Consider the following 20,856-nt stretch of genomic DNA (forward strand, 5'->3'; position numbering starts at 1 on the left):
AATTTTTATGGTTGGACCTTGCTAGGCTCCCTGTTGATACACGCCTATAGGTACAACTCATGAAGCCAGTTGAGAGTGATATTCAAAATCTTCGCAGTTGGTACAGTAAGAGCACCAGCCAGCCGGGTTTGGCACTGCCCCAGTTCCGGACAGACGGATGCCGTGAACAACCAGCTCAGCATGCCAGTGCCCATCAGCTGAAAGTAGACCTGCCTGTACTTGATTAGAGTTTTTGAACAGTGCTTTAGACATCCATCTTTTTGTTTCTTTAATAACTGCATTATTAAAAGCCATCAGCTTAAGGCTTAGGCACAATATAATCAGTAACCACGAGAAACAACACACAGAGCCTTCCTGGGTTCAAGTTCTTTCAAATTACAAGTTTGTCTGGGCTCCAGTCTTAACAACAGAACATTGATGAGAGGGCAAAGTCTTCATTCAACATTTCACAAAACTTGGGTTTTGTTTTCCATTTATAATTCAGAAATTGTCTCCCCCTCTCCTCAGTGGACCCACAGATATATTTGAAGGGAATTTAATTCATAACTCATTTAATTCATAACTCATAAAAAGCTTCTCACAACTTGATCTGAATTGTTATTATTAATGGCTTAAAAATTTTTGTGTGTGGGGGGCACCTCTTGAAGAGTATCAACTTCAGGACTCCTGGGTGGCTCAGTGGTTGAGCATCTGCCTTTGGCTCAGGTTGTGATCCTGGGGGGTCCTGGGATGGAGTCCCTCACGGATCCTGCTTCTCCCTTTGTCTGTGTCTCTGCCACTCTCTCTGTGTCTCTCATGAATAGATAAATAAAATCTTAAAAAAAAAAAAAGAGTATTGACTTCAAGGATGAGTCACTCTTCCTGTCTGTTATCAGTGATTTTTTTTTTTTTAATCAAAGCCTGGATGCACATGTGGCAAGCCCCAGCCCCCCATCTGCCCCAGAGCTGCAGTGTCTCCTTATTCTAATGTCACAATGTAAGGCCAAAATAAGGGAGGCAATTTCATACCCACGCCACTGAAAACTGTGGCGCTATCCTGGCAAGAAACAGTCTATCAATCTCAGCAATGGAAATAATCTCGAACAGTCCAATAATTGACTGTATACACGGTGTAAATACCCTCAAAGTGTTTGCAGATTTCATCAAAAGACCAAATGCTTTTTCCTTAAGACCAGGAATATGGCAGGGAAGGAAATTAAAGTAAAAGAATACCATCCCCTTCTCAGAGTCTCTGTAATTTTCTATAAAGATTTGCACTTTGATTATGCTTAGTAGCACCATATGCTGGAGTGGGACGCAAGATCAAAGGTTTCAGCCACCGCACTGGAGCCTTGCTGGAGGCAGGATCAAATATTTCTGCTGGTAGAAAGCTAATGGGTACGTAGGACACTCCTCCAGCTCCCTGTGCCTCCCTATTTAATTTCCGAAATATAATTGAGAACACAGCCAATGTGAATGTTTTGAGCATCTTCTTCATTGTCTGCTCTAACACACCTTAGGCTGAAAAAGAAAAGTGTTTTTTTTTTTTTCATCACTTAAAGATATTTAGAGGTAAAGAATTTTCAGAGGCTTAATATCAGTCGTCAAGTTTTATAGTATGTATGATCTTAAAAAATTTGGGGAATGAGAGGTTGCTGAACATGGCTTTTCTCTGGTTGGTAGGAGAACAGATATTTTTCTCATTCCACTTTATGATCAAAATTTTCTTCAATGAACATTTGTTTTTGCAGTTAAAAATCTTTGCTAAAAGTGTACATGATAACATATTCAGTCTTGCTTTCCCCATTGCCCTGACAATGTCCCTCTTCCTTCCTTTGTTACAAATGGTTTTTCTTATAAACCTTTTAAAAAACATTTAAAAGCATTTTAAATGCTTTTAAAAAACATCGATCTTGGTAATGGAAATAATCCTGGATAATCAAACAATGTATTGTATACTGTGTAAAAACCCCCAAAGCATTTGCAGATGTCATCAAAAAGCAAAACATTTGTCCTAAACTACCCGTGTGATGTGTATGAGGTGAGCAGAAGACAGAGTCCACTTGCTAGGTCTCTGACCTTGAACCATGTCAGTGTCTTTGGTCGGTGGTTCATTGTCTTATTTATAAAAAGGGACAAATCATACTTGCCCGATGTATGAGTTTTGGGAACTATATGGGAAAGTACTTAGTGACTACCAGCGTTATGAAATCAGGATTCTTGCTAACATTTCGACTTCATGCATGTCTTCTCTGTGAGAATCTGTGGCCCTCCAGGGCAGGACCGTGCCTTATGCACAGATTTTGACATCCTTTGTGACATCAACAGGGGCTTTTCTTAAATTGTGAGTCTCTAAAAAATATTAGGTTGAGCCAAAAAGTAGAGGAGGAGAGCACACTCCAAGTAACTGTTCTTTTTTTTTTTAATTTTATTTATTTATGATAGTCACAGAGAGAGAGAGAGAGAGAGGCAGAGACACAGGCAGAGGGAGAAGCAGGCTCCATGCACCGGGAGCCCGACGTGGGACTAGATCCCGGGTCTCCAGGATCGCGCCCTGGGCCAAAGGCAGGCGCCAAACCGCTGCGCCACCCAGGATCCCAGTAACTGTTCTTCTACCTTTCCGTGTAGGTTCTGTTCCTAACTTTTCATGGTTTCCTCACTCTATTCCAGGCTGCCTGAGCCCAGAGCACTCAGTCTTTGGCACCCAGGTTCTCCTCGGATAACTATATGGATGTGCCTAGGTTCTGGGCCAGCTCTGCCGTCCGTTAGAACATGGTGAATCTCTTGACCACTTTGGGCATCGTGCTTTATAAAGTGCGGTTGTAATACAAGCAGTGCTTGCTCAGATGGTTGTTCTTGTCAGTAGTAGCCCCTATGCAGGTGAAAGATTATCAGGGAGAGAAAAGGAGGAGTTCTTTGGTCAGCCTGGGCTCTATGCCACGTCTCAGTCTTGAAGAGTCCTGATGCATGATATATACTGAAGTTGTCTCCAGTCTCTCACAGCCCCAGAAAACTTGCTTGCTTTGCCCCCACATTGTCAAAGTAGCAAATTATTAGACTTTTCTCTCCATCACGATACAAATGTTAGAACCCCATAGTTATAAGCACCATTTGGCATATTGGCAATTCTGGGCATAAGAGCTGTTGATGCTTCAAAAATATTATTTAGCCACTGTGCTAATGCCACTGGGGTGTTTCCTGGGAACCTAGCCATTTGGCGAAAATTCCAGTAGTGAAACCCTCAGGCTAATTACTCTAGTATCCTTGAGTGTAAGAACCTCGTTGATAATCAGTGCATGACTCTTATGATTCCCCAAAGTGATGGAACATAAGTACCAGCTTAAGTAAAATTCCAGAAGTGGTTTTCCGTCTGAAACAGGTGGCCACAAACACCTGCCAGAACCGTAACCATTACTGACTAGTGTCTATAGGGTCCTTGTCATGTGCCAGGCACAGTTCTAAGCCCTGTACAAGTAGTAAATCGCTCAATCCTCCAACAACCCCAAGAGAAAAGTCTCCTCTTTCGGATAATGCAGTGGAGGCAAAGAGAGATTAAATAACGGGCACAGGTCACACAGCTAGTTAGTGACAGAGCTGGGACTTGAACTCACATTTTATGAATATTGTTATTCATACTTTTCACATGTCTCTTTGACCATGGTGTCCTTGTCATCCCTAGAGTCATTTTTTTCTCTTGATACATAACATTTTCCAGAATGTAGCATCTGCCCTTTCATACACATTATTTGAACTATAGCATTTTTAAATATGATCCTGTCAGTGGAAATTTTCCAAGGCACCAACACCTATTAGGCCGTATGGTTTATGCATTCCTGCTGTAGGTGTTTATTCATGATCTTTGTAATATTACTGCTTACAGTATTGCTTCCTCCCTCAGCACTATACTTATTTTTAAATGAAGAATAGCCTTTTGTTATTACAGAAGCCATATATGAGCATTGTAGAAAGCCAGAAAATACAGATGAGCAACAACAAGAAAAGAAACACCATGTTTCCATTGTGGAAGGCTGCATAGTGGCCCCTCCAAAATATCTATGTCCTAATCCCAGAAATTGCAAATATGTTAAGGTACAAGGCAAAGGCGAATTTAGGTTGCAGATGGAATTAAGATTGCTAATCAGGTGACCTTGAGATGGGAGAGTGTCCTGGTGTTATTCTGGTGGCCTGGTGTACATGGGTCCTAACAAATGGAAGAAGGATGCCGAAGAGAAGTTCAGCGTGATGTAGGGTGAGAAGGGCATGATCTGCTAATGAAGGAGGAAGTGGAGGAAGCAGCCATGAGCCAAGCAATGCAGGCAGCCTCTAGAAGCTGGGAAACACAAGGAAATAAATTCTCCCCCAGAACCTCTAGAAAGGAATGTGGCCCTGCTAGCACCTTGATCTTAGCTCTATGACACCCATGTTGGGCTTCTGAGTTAAAGAACTTTGAGATAATAATTTTTTATAGTTTTAATCCACCAAGTTTTTGGTAATTTGTGTGACCATAAATAATTGATATACTCACCACCCCAAGACTGTTAAGTGGTAATCTTTTATTACATGTATTTCCATATTTTTATACATATATGTCTTTTTTACTAAAACAAGATCATAATGTTGGAAATAGTTTTCTTTTCATAGTCTTTCTCTTTCCCTGCCAGTAAGTGTCCATAGCATCCTATCCCTTGATCATATTGAAATTATCCTAATTATCACATAACTATTTCCCCAAAGCTAGTTTGTTCAAATCAGGGTTTAGGTCCAGAGCCTGCATTTTATCCAGTTTGTATGTCCCTTAGGTGTCTTAAATCTAAAACAGTCCTTTTCTTCATCTGTTAATTTTCCTACTCAATGTTTGATTATTTCCTCATGTTGTCACTTACCCTGCTCCTCTGTCCCCTGTATTTCCTCTAAACCAGAAGTTACATCTAAGAGTTTGATTGATTTATGTTAATAAATTTTATCTAGAATACATTTTGAGTGCCATTGTATGGTTTACATGGCATTTCTTCAGGAGGCACATGCCATCTGGTTTTAATATCACTGGAACCCAGACTGTCCTCTGGGTTGTGTGATGGTCCCCAGAGCTGGCTGCTAGACACTGCTATGATTTCCCTCGTGACCTGACAGTTTTTGGTATGGAGTTACGTCATCACCATACAGATGTGCCATTCCCCCTCAGCCATTCACTGCATGGCCCATTCCATTTGATAGCCCTTGACTAAATTAACATTCTTTAGAAATCACAAAATTATGATTTTTCTAATGTTAACATTTCTCCTACATTAATCAGCAGCCACTCATTAGTGAAGAAGAGTTTTCCCTAATGAAGTAGATCCATTTGGTTACCCTGAAAAGCATTTTAGGCAGGGGCAGCAGGACAAGTGCTTCTTCTTTTGTCAGTTCTCAAAGGGAGGACTTTGTTAATAACCACCTCGGTGATGACCACTGATTTCTGCCTGTCTCTTTTTGAGAAGCATTAAAGTCTCCCAGATTTTCACTGAATCTGTTTCTTTCTACAATTTTTCTGTGTGCTCATGTTGTCAATTTGATATATGTTTAGGTTTGCTTTCCAACTTTAGGGGTTTTTTAGTTGTAAATTTTTTAAGAATTTGATGAAATGGGGTAAATTTATTTCAACTGAATACCTTACTTGTAATTTTTAATGGCAATACATTTATGTAATTCAAAATCAAAAGTATATGAGAAAATATTTAGGAAAAGTCTTATTTCTACCCCTGCTCTCTCTGCTTAGTTTTTCTTTCCTTCTACACATGACCATATTTTATTAGTTCCTTATTTATATGTCCGTTTGTACGTTTTTTTGCACATATGATATATGTATGTGTGTAGATATATAGTCTTATTTTAACTCCTCTTTCTTTGTATACATACTTCTTGCTTTTGAAAATTTTTTCCACTTAATGGTATATTCTAGAGATGTCTCTATATCAGTACCTACAATCCTTTCTCATCCTTTCTTTAGAACTTCTTAGAACTCCATTGTGTCGGTGCACTGTAGTTTATTTCAACTAGTTCCCGATTACTGGATCCTTGCATTCCTAATGACCTTTTTTAATTGTAAACAATACTGCATGGAATAAAGTTGTACATTTTCTCTTGTACTTGAGTAGATATAAATGTAGGTAGATTCCTAGAAATGGACTTGCTTGTTCAAAAGGTTATTACATCAATAATTCTCTTTATATTTCTAGATTATTCTCCAAGGACTCAGTACTCTTAACTACTTTGCTACATTGCTTCTCAAAAGTCTCGGTCTTACCACACAGATGAGTGAACTTTAAAAAAGTAAAGATCTAAAATACTGGCAATGCTAAGGCGAGAATATGGAGTAACCAGAACTCTTGTACATCGCTGGTGGAAACATAAAATGATTCATTCATTTTGGAGAGCTGTTTGGCAATTTGTTTATAAAGTTAAACATATATTTATCCCATAGCTCAGAAATATCACCTCTATGTATTTACCCAAGAAAAATTAAAATGCTTTTTTTTTAAAAGAAGACATTAGGAAGACTATTCTATAGTAGTTTTATTTCTAATAACCCTAAACCGGAAACAACTGAAATGTCTAGCAACATTTATATAGATGGACAAATTGTCCTATCTATGCCATGGGATATCTTTCAGCCATAAGAAGATATTACATGTATGGATACATGTAATAAAGTAGATAAATCCCAAAATAATTATGTTGACGAAAAGAAGCCAGATACAAAAATGTTCCATTTATGTGAAATTCTAAAACAAATCATGCTAACTTACAGTGATAGAAATCGAAATGGTGGTTGCCTCTATGAATGCTGGAAATTGGCTGGACAGTGTTCCAGGGAACTTTCTGGGGTGATGGCAGTGTTCTATATTTTGATTTAAGTAATGATTACATTGAGTATATATGGTGATCAAAGTCGTAACTGAATGCTTATTATCTGTGCAGTCTTTTATTGTATAATGTATATTGTATTGTACATATTTACAATATGTAAAATCTTTAAAAATTTGGTCCTCAGTAGAACTCTTTAGGAAGTGACGGCTTTCTTCCTTCATCATCCCCACCCTGGTTGCACTCTTGTTCTGGGGCTCTTAATACTCTACCTCTCTGGCCCAGGCTTACACTTGAGTACCTGTGACTTTTATAGGCTCCAGTCTTAGCTCCTCCATAAGTTATAAGCCTCTTACAACAGAGTTATGATTATGCCACTTTAATATTCTTTACAACAACAGTCGTCAATCTCCGCTGCATAATGTTAGATTCTCCCCGTGTCTTAGCTTGGGCCGCCTTAACAAAATGCCATAGAGTAGGTGGCTTAAACAACAGAGATTTATTTTCTCATAATTTTGGAGGCTGGAAGTCTGAGATCAGGGTGTTAGCATATTTGAGTTCCTCTTCCTGGCTTGTAGGTGGCCACCCTCTAACTGTGTCTCAACTGGATGAAAGAGAAAGAGTAAGCTCTCTGGTGTCTCTTCTTTTTCTTCTTTCGTAAAAATACTTTATTTATTTATTTGGAAGAGAGAGAGCACAAGTTGGGGGGGTACAGAGGGTCAGAGGGAGAGAGAGAAGCATATTTCTCCTCTGAGCAAGGAACGCAACATGGGGCTCAATCCCAGGACCCTGGGCTCATGACCTGAGCAGAGGGTAGACACTTAACCAACTGAGTTACCCAGGCACCCCTCTGGTGTCTCTTCTTATAAGGATACCCATCCTATCGTGAGGGTCCCAACTCATGACATCATTTAAATCTAATTGCCTGGGTGGCTCAGCGGTTGGGCACCTGCCTTCAGCTCAGGTCATGGTCCCGGGATCCAGGATCGAGTCCCACATTGTGCTCCCTGAATGGAGCCTGCTTCTCCCTCTGCCTGTGTCTCTGCCTCTCTCTCAGCCTGTGTCTCTCATGAAAAAGTAAATAAATCTTTAAAAAATCTAATTACCTCCCAAAGGCTTTATCTCCAAATACCATCATGTTAGGAATGAGGGTTTCAACAAAGGAATTTGGGGAAATACATTCAGTGCATAAGCACTTGGGAAACATTAAAAAAATTAACAGGGCTTGAATTTCATCTCCAGAGGTTCTGATACAGAATTGGGACCTGGGCATCTGTATTTTTTCTGGGTTCCCCCATACTGTGCAATCAGGTTTGGTGACCATTGCTCTGTGCCTTCCTGTTCAAGATGAGGTCTAGGGACCAGCAGCAGCAGCATCACTTAGGACCTTCTTAAAAATGCAGAATCTCTGGTTCCATCCCAGATCCATGAATCTGCCTCTTCATGGTAACAATATCCCCCGTTGATTCTTATGCACTATAAAGTTTGAAAAATACTGGTCTACAGCACCTTGCATAGACTTGCATACAGGTAGGGGAATGCTCCATCAGTCAGTTCCTGTTTGAATTCAAGATGAACGTTTTGTCAGTGAACCAAGTTTCACCTTTTTTCTTCTTGGGAGCCTGTAAAGGTGTGGATCTTGCCTGCAAAGAATTGCTTTGCAGTGTGAAGATTTTATGGATAGCCTATATATCATTGTCTATTAGCAAACCAAAAAAGCAGCAAGTAGACCCAATATTAAAAACAAAATCTTAATGTTTTTGAAAATATACAACCATCCTAGCAATTCCGTCACAATGAATGATTACTTCCTTAGCTTCAGGTGAGCTTTAAATTGATAATGAAATAGAATATGTACTTGTGTTCCAGCTGCAAAAGGAGAGAGAAGCGGCACTTAGCACAGAGCAAGAGTATTGTGTAACTAATAAATAATTCAGGAAACCGGGGAAAGAAAAAACACACAAGCTTAAATAAATAGCACAGAATCCCTAATGCTTAAGGTTGAGAAATGAGAGGATTATTATATATGATGCCATTATGTAGCATAGAGTGCTAGTTTTCAAAAGATTCGATTACGATAAGTATGCTTACTACTAAAAACGTAGAAAGGAATGCAGTCTTACTTGATATTTCAGAAGGCAGTTCAAGGTCTTGTCATCTGTCAAGAGCTTCGATGTGGTCTTCAATATGAATGTGGCTCATGAAAGTACTAAACAAGAGATTCCGCGCTGACAGACACTTAAAATGATGAATTTCCACTTTCCCCGGTTCAGAAGTACCTAATGGGTATCCTTCTTTATATTTAAGAACTATTAATTCAAGTACCTTTATGTTTAAAACACCTTCTTAAGTCAGTATAGGTGCATTTTAAGACTTCAATCTCAGGAATAATTTCTGCTTCTGGAGAGTGGTCTTCCCTTCATTTTCTTTTCCACCCCTACTTGATAACTTCTTCATTGTTAATAGGATTAAATAGTTTGCTAAATTGTATCAAGATGGCTTTCTGGGGACACCTGGGTCCTCAGCAATTGAGTGTCTGCCTTTGGTTCAGGGCGTGATCCCGGAGTCCCAGGATCGAGTCTCACATCGGGCTCCTTGTATGGAGCCTGCTTCTGTCTTTGCCTCTCAATCTCTCTCTCTCTCTCTCTCTCTCTCTCTCTCTCTCTTTTTCTCTTTCTCTCTCTCCCTCTCTCTCTTTCTCTCTCATGAATAAATAAAAAAAGTCTCAAAAAGTATAGCTTTCTGGTTTAATTCATACTGCATTCTATTCTATGTAGTAAACTGAAAATAAAGAGAACAGTTGCTAATTTACAGTAAGTACACATACACGCATACATACCTACAAACCTACAGAGAAGAGAACCTCAGTGCTTTGTATTTAAATTCCATTTCCCACATGCTTAGTGTTGACATTCATCTAATTAGTGATCTGATTCAACCCAACAAGTTTTTATTGGATGCCTATTGTGTACCCAACAGAAATGCACTTTGAAACTAAAGATCTTTTACCTTGGGTATTCATAATGAAAATTTATGTTCCAGTGTTGCAAATTATTGAATAAAGACATTGCAGGTTCAGTAAAAATCAATTTAGAAGACTACTTTCTGAAACAGCCTAGAAGAGAATGACTTTTCTCCCTTAAATGTTGTATAAGAAAATGTCCACTATGTTAATACAATAATGCACAGCCAGAATTGTTGAATTTTCTGGTTTTCTTTCTAGCAAAGATATTTTTCTTTTTGTATTAATCTTTAATGAAAAGTATAAATACACCTCCTAAAAATAGTGGAAAGTTCAGAAAAGGGATATCCAGTGGAAAGTAAATCCTTTCAGAAATGTTCTATGTACATACACACATTTTATATATAACTCTGTGTATCAACTTATTCCTTGCTTTTTTTTTTCACAGGTGGGAGCATACCATGTACTTTTCTGTCCTTTGATATCTTTCACTTATGTAATTTTGGAGACTTTCTGGAACAGAAAGTCGACATCAACCTCATTTCCAGTGCTCCGTGGTTTTTCAGGTATGGATTTAACCATCCACTACCCATATACATTCAAGATTTTTTTTTTTTAGGATTTTGGTATTATATATAGTGTTCTAATAAATAATAGGTAGATATGTCTTTGCACATAGATGGTGGCATATCTACAGAATCGAATCTTGGAAGTAAAAATGCTATGTTCAAGAATGCATGCGTCTGTAATTTCAGTATATAATACCAAATTTCCCTCTGAAAACCTTGAATCAGTATGCAGTGTAAGAGTGCCCTTTCTGCCTGGATGGGTGCCCATATATCGCTTTAGCAATTTTTCCTTTCTCTCTTACATCATCAGTGTATCCTCTCTACTGGATCATTCCAACTGGAGTCTGAACTTGCCTTCATTTCTTGCATCCTAAAATAAAAAAGCTATTTATTGACTCCACTTCCCTTTCCCTCACTAACCCATTTGTCTGTCTCCCTTTGCAGTGAAACTACTAGAAAAATAATGTCTACAGTGACTGTCTCTTAATACTTGTCTTCCTTTTTGTCTTGAATCTTCTCCAGTTAGGACTTTCAGCCCTACCCTTTCCAGAACTGCCCTTGGCAAATCACCAATGACCACTGCTGCATCCAGTGGTGAATTCTTGGTCTTCATCTTGCTCTGCTACAGCTTTTGTCAGTAGCCTGTGGTAGAGCTGATCCAACCATTTTTCTTGGGCCACTGTCTTCTCTTGGCTTCAGTGATACCATACTCTCTTCCAAGAGTATAAACCATTTTTTCTCACTCTCCTTGCAGTTTCTTTCCATCTCTATGACCTCTTGATGTTGGGGTGTCCCAGGTCCCAGTCTTTGGATCTCAACCCTGTCTGGGCCCCCTCCTTTGGTGATCTAATCTAACCACCCAGCCTTAGATACTGTGTCTATCTAAGAGACCCCAGATATTCCCTGGCTTGGATCTCTCTTCTGAACACAAGCCTTGTGTATTGAACTTTCTCTTGACATCTTTCCTTGAATATCAGAGATCTTCCAAATAAAACATATCTAAAATTTGGTCTTTTCCCTAAAACCCATTCCTCCCACACTGTATCTCATTTTAGGCAATAGTCACTCCATCCTTCCAGTTACTCAGACAAGAACCTTGGAATCATTCTCGACCTCACTCTTTTGTTCACACTTCAGAACCCATTCATTAGGAAACCTTGCTGGCTCCACCCTCAGAATATACCCAGATTCTCACATTCTCACCCCTCCCACCTCCAGCACCCTAGTACAAGAAGCTATCATCTCTCACCTGGACTATTTCAGTAACTTCCTGCTTCCACTCATGCACCCCACAGCCTGTCCTCCATGGAACCACACAGCAGCCAGAATCATCCTGCTAACACCTATCAGATCATTTCACCCTCTGCTCAAAACCCTGCAGTTGCTCACTCAGAGTTTAAAGGCCAAATGTGAATCTCCTTCCACCCTTGAGAACATTCCTCTCTGAGCTCTCCCATTCTTCTTCTCTTTCTCCTCATGCTTTGCTGCAGTCCCACTGGCCTTCTTGCTATTCTGGTGCCAGTACAGGTATAGGCTGATGCATCTAAGGAAGAGAACAGAATCCAGAAATAGACTTATCTATATATTGGAATGCTTTATTTAAAACACTTTATCATTTACCAAAAAGAAAAGAAATGATATACTTTCCAGTAAATGGTTTGGGGACATTCAGGAATGAAACTCAAGCAGATCTAAAACCTGAGCCTCCTGTAGGATACTCCCGTGAAATTGCCATTCATTTCACTCAGTCTCCTGGTTAACACTCCCTGAATGTGTAGGCACATTAGCAGAGTTTCTGGGATAATCAAAGGTGAGGGAGGGCCAGAAGGGTATAAAAGCCCATGGATGTGCTTCTAGGCCATGATAGAATCCTCATTGCTCATGGTGGTGCCATCCACAGCAGCCTGTCTCTGTGGTCCTTTGGGGGATCTGGGAAGCCTTGGCTATGTCTGGGAGCATGCTGTTTTATCTCCTGCCTTCTCTATGAAGATATAACCATCTCTGTGTATTTCCACATTATTTGGCATTTTAGCCAGTACATTGAACAAGCAGGTCTTAGAGGGTCCAACTACGAAGCAACATTACTTATATATCCCAGTGTCTTTTATAAGCCACTCCATGGGTATTTCTTAAAAAAAAAAAAAAAAGATTTATTTATTTGAGAGAAAGAGTGTGCGAGTGAGGAGAAGAGCAGAGGGAGAGGGATAAGCAGACTCTGCACTGAGTGTGGAGCCTGACATGGAGTTTGAGCCCACAACCTCGAGACCATGACATGAGATGAAATCAAGAGGTGGATGTTCAACTGACTGAGCCACCCAGGCGCCCCTCAATGAATATTTCTTTGCCATCGCTTGGATCAAAACTCAGGCAGATCCCTGAATTCTCTGGTCACTCTTAAAGTCATATAAATGAAACTCCAGTCACTTCAAGTCATACAACGTACTCTTATTTTAGTAATTAAATTCCATGTAAAGATGAAAACCTTGTTTTGCAGATAAGTCTCCTTATCCGTACCTTAGGCAAGAGAGAAGCCTTCAGTACAGATGGGGCTGGGATCAGTTTCCTCTCTTTTTGCTCATGCAGTGCTTCTACCCCATACCCTACCATGCTAACCATGGTAGGTCATGGTAGGTTCTGGTTCCTCTAGGATGGAATTTGGGGAGACAGAATGGTAGCAATGGGAAAGGTCTTTCTTGATTGATATTATCATGGTCAAGCACGGTGGCAGATGTTTTGAACTTTCTTTCTTGTTCAAGGGTTCTTAAGAGACCCACCAATGGGAAAAGATGTTTTCATTAAAACAGACTGCTTGACTTCGGTGGATGACAGCCTTCTGCAGGGGCAGAGCCAAATGGCAGCCCTTAAGTCAAAGCAAGATAGGTGATACTATTATAATGGGCATAGTGCCTGAAGCAGCAAGCAGAGTATTTTAGCACCCAGGAGTCTTTGATGTTGGCTAACTGTTCTTGGTGGCCCAAGAACCAGAATATCTGGGCAGTCTACTAAGAATTACTTTATTTTATGTTATTGGAAAATCTCTAGGTCTAGTGCACAGAAACCTGAGTTGTTTGATAGAGAGTCATAGCATTTCACCCTAGTCCCAGACCTGAATCTATTCAAAGACATAGAAATCCTCAGGTCACTGATTCTCAGACTGTGGCCAAGGAGTGGCAGCAGCAGCATCACCTGGGTATGTGTGATAAATGCAGGTTTTCAGGCCCTCCCCAGCCCTACTGACACACGTACTCTGCAGGTGTGTCCAGCAGTCTGTTTTGGCAAGTGCTTCAGCTGGCTTTGATGCAAGCTCGGTTTTGAGAAGTCTAACCATAGATGAAGAAGGGGCCTAGAAGCCTTAAGAAGGATCTGGATAATATTGCTATGAGCTTCTAGCATAAATATTTCTTTACGCCTTTCCCAAAAGACCTGTGGCCATTCATGGGGGTGACGGTAGACTGAGGGGAGGGGAATAGCCAGACCTTGAAGGAATTTCTGGACATTGGCTCTAAGGCAGTACTGACCTCCAGGGGCCCCAAAAGCCTCTGGACACTGGGGGCGGATGGCACTTGCAATAATCTGGGGATAAATGAAATTTTGGCCTGTGCTTGCATTGCGGAGTTCCAATTGGTCCATTGGCCCCCATATGGTTATTTTCCCACTCCTGAATATAGTTGTAATAGGTACCAGCAACTCAAAGAACCCCCGCTTTGATTCCCTAACCTGAGTAGTGAGCCTTGGGATAGCAGCCCTAGCCTCGCAGAAGCTTCTCCGAATTTGCTCTTTCTACATCGGAGTAAACTGAGAGCTATATATATCCCTGGGGGGATTGCAGAGGTCAGTATTCCCATCTAGCACTTGACCAGCATGGCATTTGACCATTCCCTCATGTAACTCATTTGTGTGACATGAGCAGAAGTGAGACAGTTGTTGGGGAATGACTGTGGGTTCTTGTAAAATTATTCGGGTACTGGACCGGATGTAGTCTCTTTATTGGGTGACACAACAGTGCTCCTGGCACTTTGTGCACAGCTGTTGCTCTGGCAGATGCTTTTTTCCCCTCATTACCAAATTAGCAAAGATCACCAGCTGGAGTTTGCTTTCAACTAGCAGGATCAGCAAAACACCCTCACTGTCCTACCTCAGGCCTACGTGACTCTTCTGCCCTCTGACAAGATCTGGTCTGCAGGCGCCTTGATCATCCTGATATTCCCCAGAGCAGCATGCTGATATATTATGTTATTGACACCATGATGAGCAGGATGTAGCACAGATCCTAGATACCTTAGTAAGACATATGTATGCCAGAGGGTGGGAGATAAACCCCAAGGAAAATCAAAGGCTTGCTCCCCAGTGGAGTTTCTGGGGGTCCAGTAGTCTGGGAAATTTGACATTTCCTTTCCAAAGAGAAAGGCAAATCGCTATACTTGCACCACCTACCACCGAGAAAGAGCTACCATGTTTTGTGCCTCTTTTGATTTTTGAGATAACATATATACTTTTTGAGAGTACAGTTCAGGGCAATGGTTTGTGTTATATAGACGGCTGCCACTTCTGTGTTGGGACCAGGGCAAAAGAAGACTCACTAATGGGGTTTCTTAACCTCAGCACTCTTGACATTTTGGGAACAGATAATTTTTTTTTTTTTAAGATTTTGTCTATTCATTCATGTGAGACAGAGAGAGAGAGAGGCAGAGAGACAAGCAGGCTCCATGCAGGGAGCCCGATGTGGGACTCGATCCCGGGACTCCAGGATCACGCCCTGGGCCGAAGGCAGGTGCTAAACTGCTGAGCCACCCAGGAATCCCTGGGAACAGATAATTCTTAGATGTGGGAAGCTATCCCAAGGATTATAGAATGTTTAGCAGCATCTCTGGCCTTTACCCACTAGATTTTAGCAGCTCCACTATCCTCCTCCTCAGTTGTAGACCAAAAATGTCTAATATCCTTGGAGGAGCAAAATCACCCCCATTTGAGAACCACTGGTCTACAGCATGGCTAGTTAAGCTGGAGGTGACTCCCTCAATGGCTGGCAGCTTGACCTCAGCCTCATGAGAGATCCTGAGCCAGATCCTCCTGGTGTAGCCTGACTCCCAGAAACCACGTGAGATAACAAATGGGTGTTGCTAAGTTTTGGGAGTAATTTTTTACATGGCAGTAGATAATTAATATACTGATCTAGCAGGCCATAAGGCTGGGCGTGTACAGGAGCAATCCATCATCCACTGTAAATAGCATATACCAGATAGGGGTCGAGGGAGTCCTGAAGACACAAGTAAGTCTCATGAGCAGGTATCTCAGACTCCCAAGGTGTCTCCTTTTGCTGCATTTTGATTCTCGCACAGAGCACACCTATGTCCCTTTGCAATTGACAATTGACAGAGGAAGAGAACATTTGGGGCAAGTTCACAGATGGTCCCTTGCAATTTGAAGGCACCAGGTAGATGTGGACTGTTGAAACATTATAGCTCACATCAGGAATGTGGTAAGGGAAGTTCTCTCAAGGCCAACACAGCAGTTGTCCATTTTGTCTGGATGGAGACATGGCCAGAGGTTGAGATTTACATAATTCATGGGTGACTAATGGTTTGATTGGCATATGGGTGACAAGGGAGTTGAGGCAGAGGTTTGCAGATGGACCTCCCCATATGGCCACTGTCTTGTGTGAATGCTACCATGGGACATCTACTGAGAAGGCTCTCAGTAATCAACTGGATGGGATGGTCCATTGTGTGGATGTCAGTCGGCCCTTTTCCCGGCCACCTGAGGCTTGTCCAATAGGCTCATGTAGCACATGGCTGTTGCGGTAGGGATGGAAGCTACTCGTGGGCTCAACGGTATGGACTTTCCCTCTCCTAGGCAGATCTGGCTACTGTCACTGTGGAATGCCTGTCACTGCTGACAGCAGAGACCAGTAGGGAGCCCTGGTGTGGCATCATTCCCCAGGGGGACCAGTGAGCCACCTGGTAGCAAGTTTATTACATGGAACTCTTCCCATTATGGAGGGCATGGTTTTGTCCTTACTGGAGTGGACACTATGTCTAACTGTGCTGCCCATCCCTTGCCTGCAGTGCTTTTATCAGTCCCACCATCTGTGAACTTTCGGAATGTTTTATTTCATGACATCATGTCCTGCACAACATTGCTTATTACCAAGGAACTGATATTATGGCAAAAGAAGTATAGAATAGGGCTCATGCCCCTGGGACTTATTGGTTTACCATATATTCCATCACCCAAAGGTAGCTATCATTATAAAGGAAAGGAATAAATCTTTGAAGTTTCAAAAATGGCACCATTGGGAGATACCTCTCCGCAATTTGGGTGACGTTCTTGCAGAATGTGGATTAGGCTTTGAATCAGCAATGAAAAAGTGGTGTTGTGTCTCTTATGGTCCAGATACATGGATCTGGGAGTCAAAGGAATCTGCATGATGTCACATGCAGAACATCACTCAGATTATTCACCTGCCTTCTTTGAAGCATCGATCAGCTGGCTTATAGGTTTTGCTTCTAAGGAGACAGTGGTTTCTCAAGGGACATACAATTGTTCCACTGAACAGGAAGTTGATAGTGCCATCTGCACGGTTCAAATTTCTCACGCCACTGAATTGACAGGCAAAGAAGAGGGTTACTGTTCTGGCTGGGGTGATTGGTCAGAATTACTCAGAGGAATTAGGTTGCTGTGACACAGTGGTGGCAGGAAAGACTGTGTCTGGAGCCCAGGAAATTCTCCTGGGTGGTTCTTAGCCCTTCAATGTGCTAAAAGTTGCTGGAATAATATTGCAACTCGCCAGTCTACTATAAACTCAGGCCTTTCAGAAATGAAGATTGAAGTCATCCTGCTAGGTAAAAAACCCAAAAGCTAAGGTTTAGGCTCAAGGCAAAGAGAACCTGGAATGGATATTGGAAGAAGCTCATTGTGAATTATTACTCAACTATTATCACCATCAACTAGTTTTGACAAGAACTGTGGTGGCTACACATATTTTCTTCTTTGCTTGTTATGTGTAGCATCGAGTGTTGGTGGCGGTTAACCTTACAGTGTGGCCTTTAGATTACAGAATATCCGGGATGCCGTGGTGATGAAACCGAGAAGAAGAGCTGACATCACACAGAGGTGAATACAGTGGCTGAGGCTGCCTCTTCACATGGTCCCGCTATGTGTCCCCCTCTTTTGGGGAGAGAGTGAGCCTGCACTCATCTGTATGAGGAATATAGTTGCATTCTGTTAGGTAGAAGCACGATGTCGTTGTTGAATGGGTACAGTGAAATGTGTGGATCTGAGTAGCAAATGTACCAGATTGTCTCTTGGCAGTTGGGTCCAAGTTCATCTTAGGGACCCACCATTCCCTTTCCCAGACTTGCTTATGTGACCAATTTCATGTTAGATTCTTCCAAATGGGAGGCACTGATGGTAGATTCCAGTATGGGAGGAAGAAATTAGTCATTTCCCCCACTACAGGATCCAGCAACCTGGGGGGTGGTTTTAGCCACATCAGCAGTGAGTGTTCAGTCCTTTAATCCAGCCAAGGGACAGTTGGCAGCTTCCATCTTTGGACAAGAGCCCCCCTCTTTTATGCTCCATAGCCCTCCTGGCTGTTTTTTCACCAATGTCCTCCACTGCATCCTTTTCTGCTTGAAATATGGAGAATGGCTCCTACTCTCCTGTTTGGACACTGAATGATGTAGAGATTTTTCCATATCAGCACAAAGCAAGCTTCCTCATTCTCCAGTTTAAAACAAAAAACCAGAATGCATCATATTTATATAAGAAGACCCAGGTGATGGGTATTTGTGTTGCTCTCAATCTCCTCTTTTAATCAGTAGGAGCATTAAGGACATTTCCATTTTAGGCAAACGCTGTTAAGGCATGTATTTGGCAATGTTCATGCCTTTTCCCACTTGGAATTATGCCCACCGAAGCTCTTGTGCAGGCTTCTAAATGGCTGAAATGGGATTAAACTCGACTCTGGAATCCAGCAGCTGGCTACTTATTGCTTAATAAGTATTCTCAAATACCGTCCATGTGTGTCTTAGCCTTATCTTTTCCAAATGAATGGTGAGCACCTTGAGGCTTGATATGATGTCACCTTTTGAATATGCAAACATGGTGCGTGTTGGGCAGGGGTTGCTGGTTAGCAGGACCTCTCCCATTTATGATTAACAGCATCTGAACATGTCAGCTGACTGGCAGCCGGGGGAGATCCCTACATTCTCTCCTGCGAATGGGCTCAGGTTTTCTGTTGAGGAAGGAGCTGATGACACAGCCAATACTGCCACAGAGGTCAGTGGCTCACACCGAGGTCCTGTTAATTTTATTATTGGCCTTATTCCAGATCCCTTCCACAGAGGCAGTGCTCTTTAGAAACCATTTTTTCAAAAAAAAAAAAAAAAAAAAAAAAAAGAAAGAAAGAAAGAAAGAAAGAAACCATTTTTTCCTAATTATGAAATATTTCAAATGATTTTGATTTGTAGGAGGCGCTCTTCTTCAGCGGGTGCAGCCAGGCCCCTTGGTTGAGCATGGGCTGGAGGGCTGCCCAGACCCACACAATAGCCTCGGCCCCATGAGGCTGCCTTGGGCCGCATCTCGGCCACCTGATACTCCGCTTCCGCCAGCCTGGAGAACCAAGGCCTCTTCAGCCCTGCACTAACGCCATCCGCAACTCTGTTTCCTGATTTTATCTTCTTTAATTCATTAAACAGCACTTTTGCCATCTTCTCGTCTTTTAGGTGTTCAGAGGATTCTAACATTCTACTTCCAGCTCTTAGACTTGTTCAGATTTTCTAAAATGGGAAAGGTTGGGTCCCATTTACAGTTGTTCACGCCAACTCCCATTCAGCCTTTTCTAGGATTTTTCTTTAGCTGCTCTACACTTTCACAGCAACTTAGAGTGTGACAGGAATCCTCAAACATTCAAGCATCTCGGCCAGTAGGGACGCAGGCCTGTATTCCTAAAATGAATATCTAATCTTGTTCCAGGAGGGCTCCACTTTTTCAGCATAATCCCTTTAAAGCATGACTCCCTGGCAAATCCAAGCTGCTATGGTATGAAAATTCTCATTAAGGGCAAAAACCAAAGCTGCTTTTGGTGGTAATGCTGTTAGACTGTCAGCCTCGTTGTCAGCCAAATTAACAAAATACATTTCTACTAAGCCAGCTAATGCTGGTAAGGAATCAGTAGCCAAATCCATTTAACTCTCAGAAGCTTAAATGCTGTTAAATCACATTTTTTTCCTTGTGGGGCTGAGTGCTAGAAGATATGCATGGATTATATATTTCCAAATAGTTGAAAAAATGAGAACACATGAAAAGGAGAATTTTTTACTTTTTATGTTTCAGTCGTAGTCATGGCATGTACTGTCTATTACCTGTAATACTCTATCACAAATACACATGACAATTATTTCAGTCTCTTCTGGTACAGTTAACAAAATTGCGTTGAACAAAGCAGCAGTTATCCAGGGTAAGTGGTACATTGATGTGCTCATTTTCTAGAGAGCCACATTGCACAGGTGAGGTCCACCAGTGGATCAAACACAAATTTCATGGAAATTGGTTTTAAAAGTATCAAAACAGGAAGAACATGGAAATCCCACCCCACCCACCACCCCCGAATCTTCGACAGCACATAGGAGATCTGTTCATGCAGATGCTTTTCTCTTCCCTGGAATTCCACAGGCAGGCTGGGAGGTGGAAGGAGTTCTTAGAAGCCACACATCTGACATCATCACAAATTAGTTTTGCCTCTTGCTGGTTCATATTCCCTGTGCTCAGGTGCAAAGAAAACTCATTAAGTCTCCAACTGAATTTCAGTCAAAGGACGCAGTTCTACCTTTTTCGTCCCAGCCAGTTTCACTGCTGGGAGTACCACCAGCTTTCTCTTTAGCTGTCAACACATTTGGAATAGACTTTTCTCTGTGGGAAAAGATTGTATACAGCAGTCTGGATTTTGGTATATAATTTCATTGTAAATAAGACAGACTTCTAAAAACTCACTTAGGAACCACCACACAGCTTCATCTGGGATTTGGCCAACAGTTGTTGGAGTTTTATTAAATCAGCTGTTTCTCTAACTGTGAAAAGCAGAGGTTGAAATTTTATATTTTCTCAATTCCTCAACCTCTAGCTCAAATAGCTAGGGATGATTCGGAATAATATAATATGGGGTATTTTCAGAATTATACATTCACTTTGTTTACCTGAATGTGAAGAGAATTGATAAAATTTCGTCTTAGTGTATCAAATTTGAAGTATATCCCTTCTAGAGTCTAGAATCCCCTTTTTGTGTACACTATAGGGGAATAATCTGTTTGTTATTGCTGATGGGGCTTAGTTTGTAACTGACAAAGGAGCAGTGCTAGATACGAAATAGGATTTTTATTTGTTTTTTTTTAAAGATTTTTATTTATTCATGAGAGACACACACACACAGAGAAAGAGAGAGAGAGAGAGAGTCAGAAACACAAGCAGAGGGAGAAGCAGGCTCCATGCAGGGAGCCCAACGTG

At 41.5% G+C, this 20,856-nt stretch overlaps 1 protein-coding gene across 7 annotated transcripts in view; it reads left to right on the top strand.

Annotated features, from left to right (window-relative positions):
- Window positions 1–19,063, top strand: part of LOC112670646 (translation initiation factor IF-2-like) — a 26,899-nt gene extending 7,836 nt beyond the window's left edge. For 6 of the 7 annotated variants that reach the window (XR_007402073.1, XR_004804531.2, XR_007402069.1 and 3 more), the window contains exons 6-8: window positions 10,233–10,350; window positions 17,404–17,466; window positions 18,825–19,063. The gene's annotated coding sequence lies outside the window, so the exon portion shown is untranslated. The remainder of the gene's footprint in view (window positions 1–10,232; window positions 10,351–17,403; window positions 17,467–18,824) is intronic. The other variant, XR_007402068.1, reaches the window with a different exon arrangement.
- The last annotated feature ends 1,793 nt before the right edge of the window (window positions 19,064–20,856 follow it).

This window comes from Canis lupus, chromosome 14, assembly GCF_003254725.2.
Source record: "Canis lupus dingo isolate Sandy chromosome 14, ASM325472v2, whole genome shotgun sequence".
NCBI lineage: Eukaryota > Metazoa > Chordata > Mammalia > Carnivora > Canidae > Canis > Canis lupus.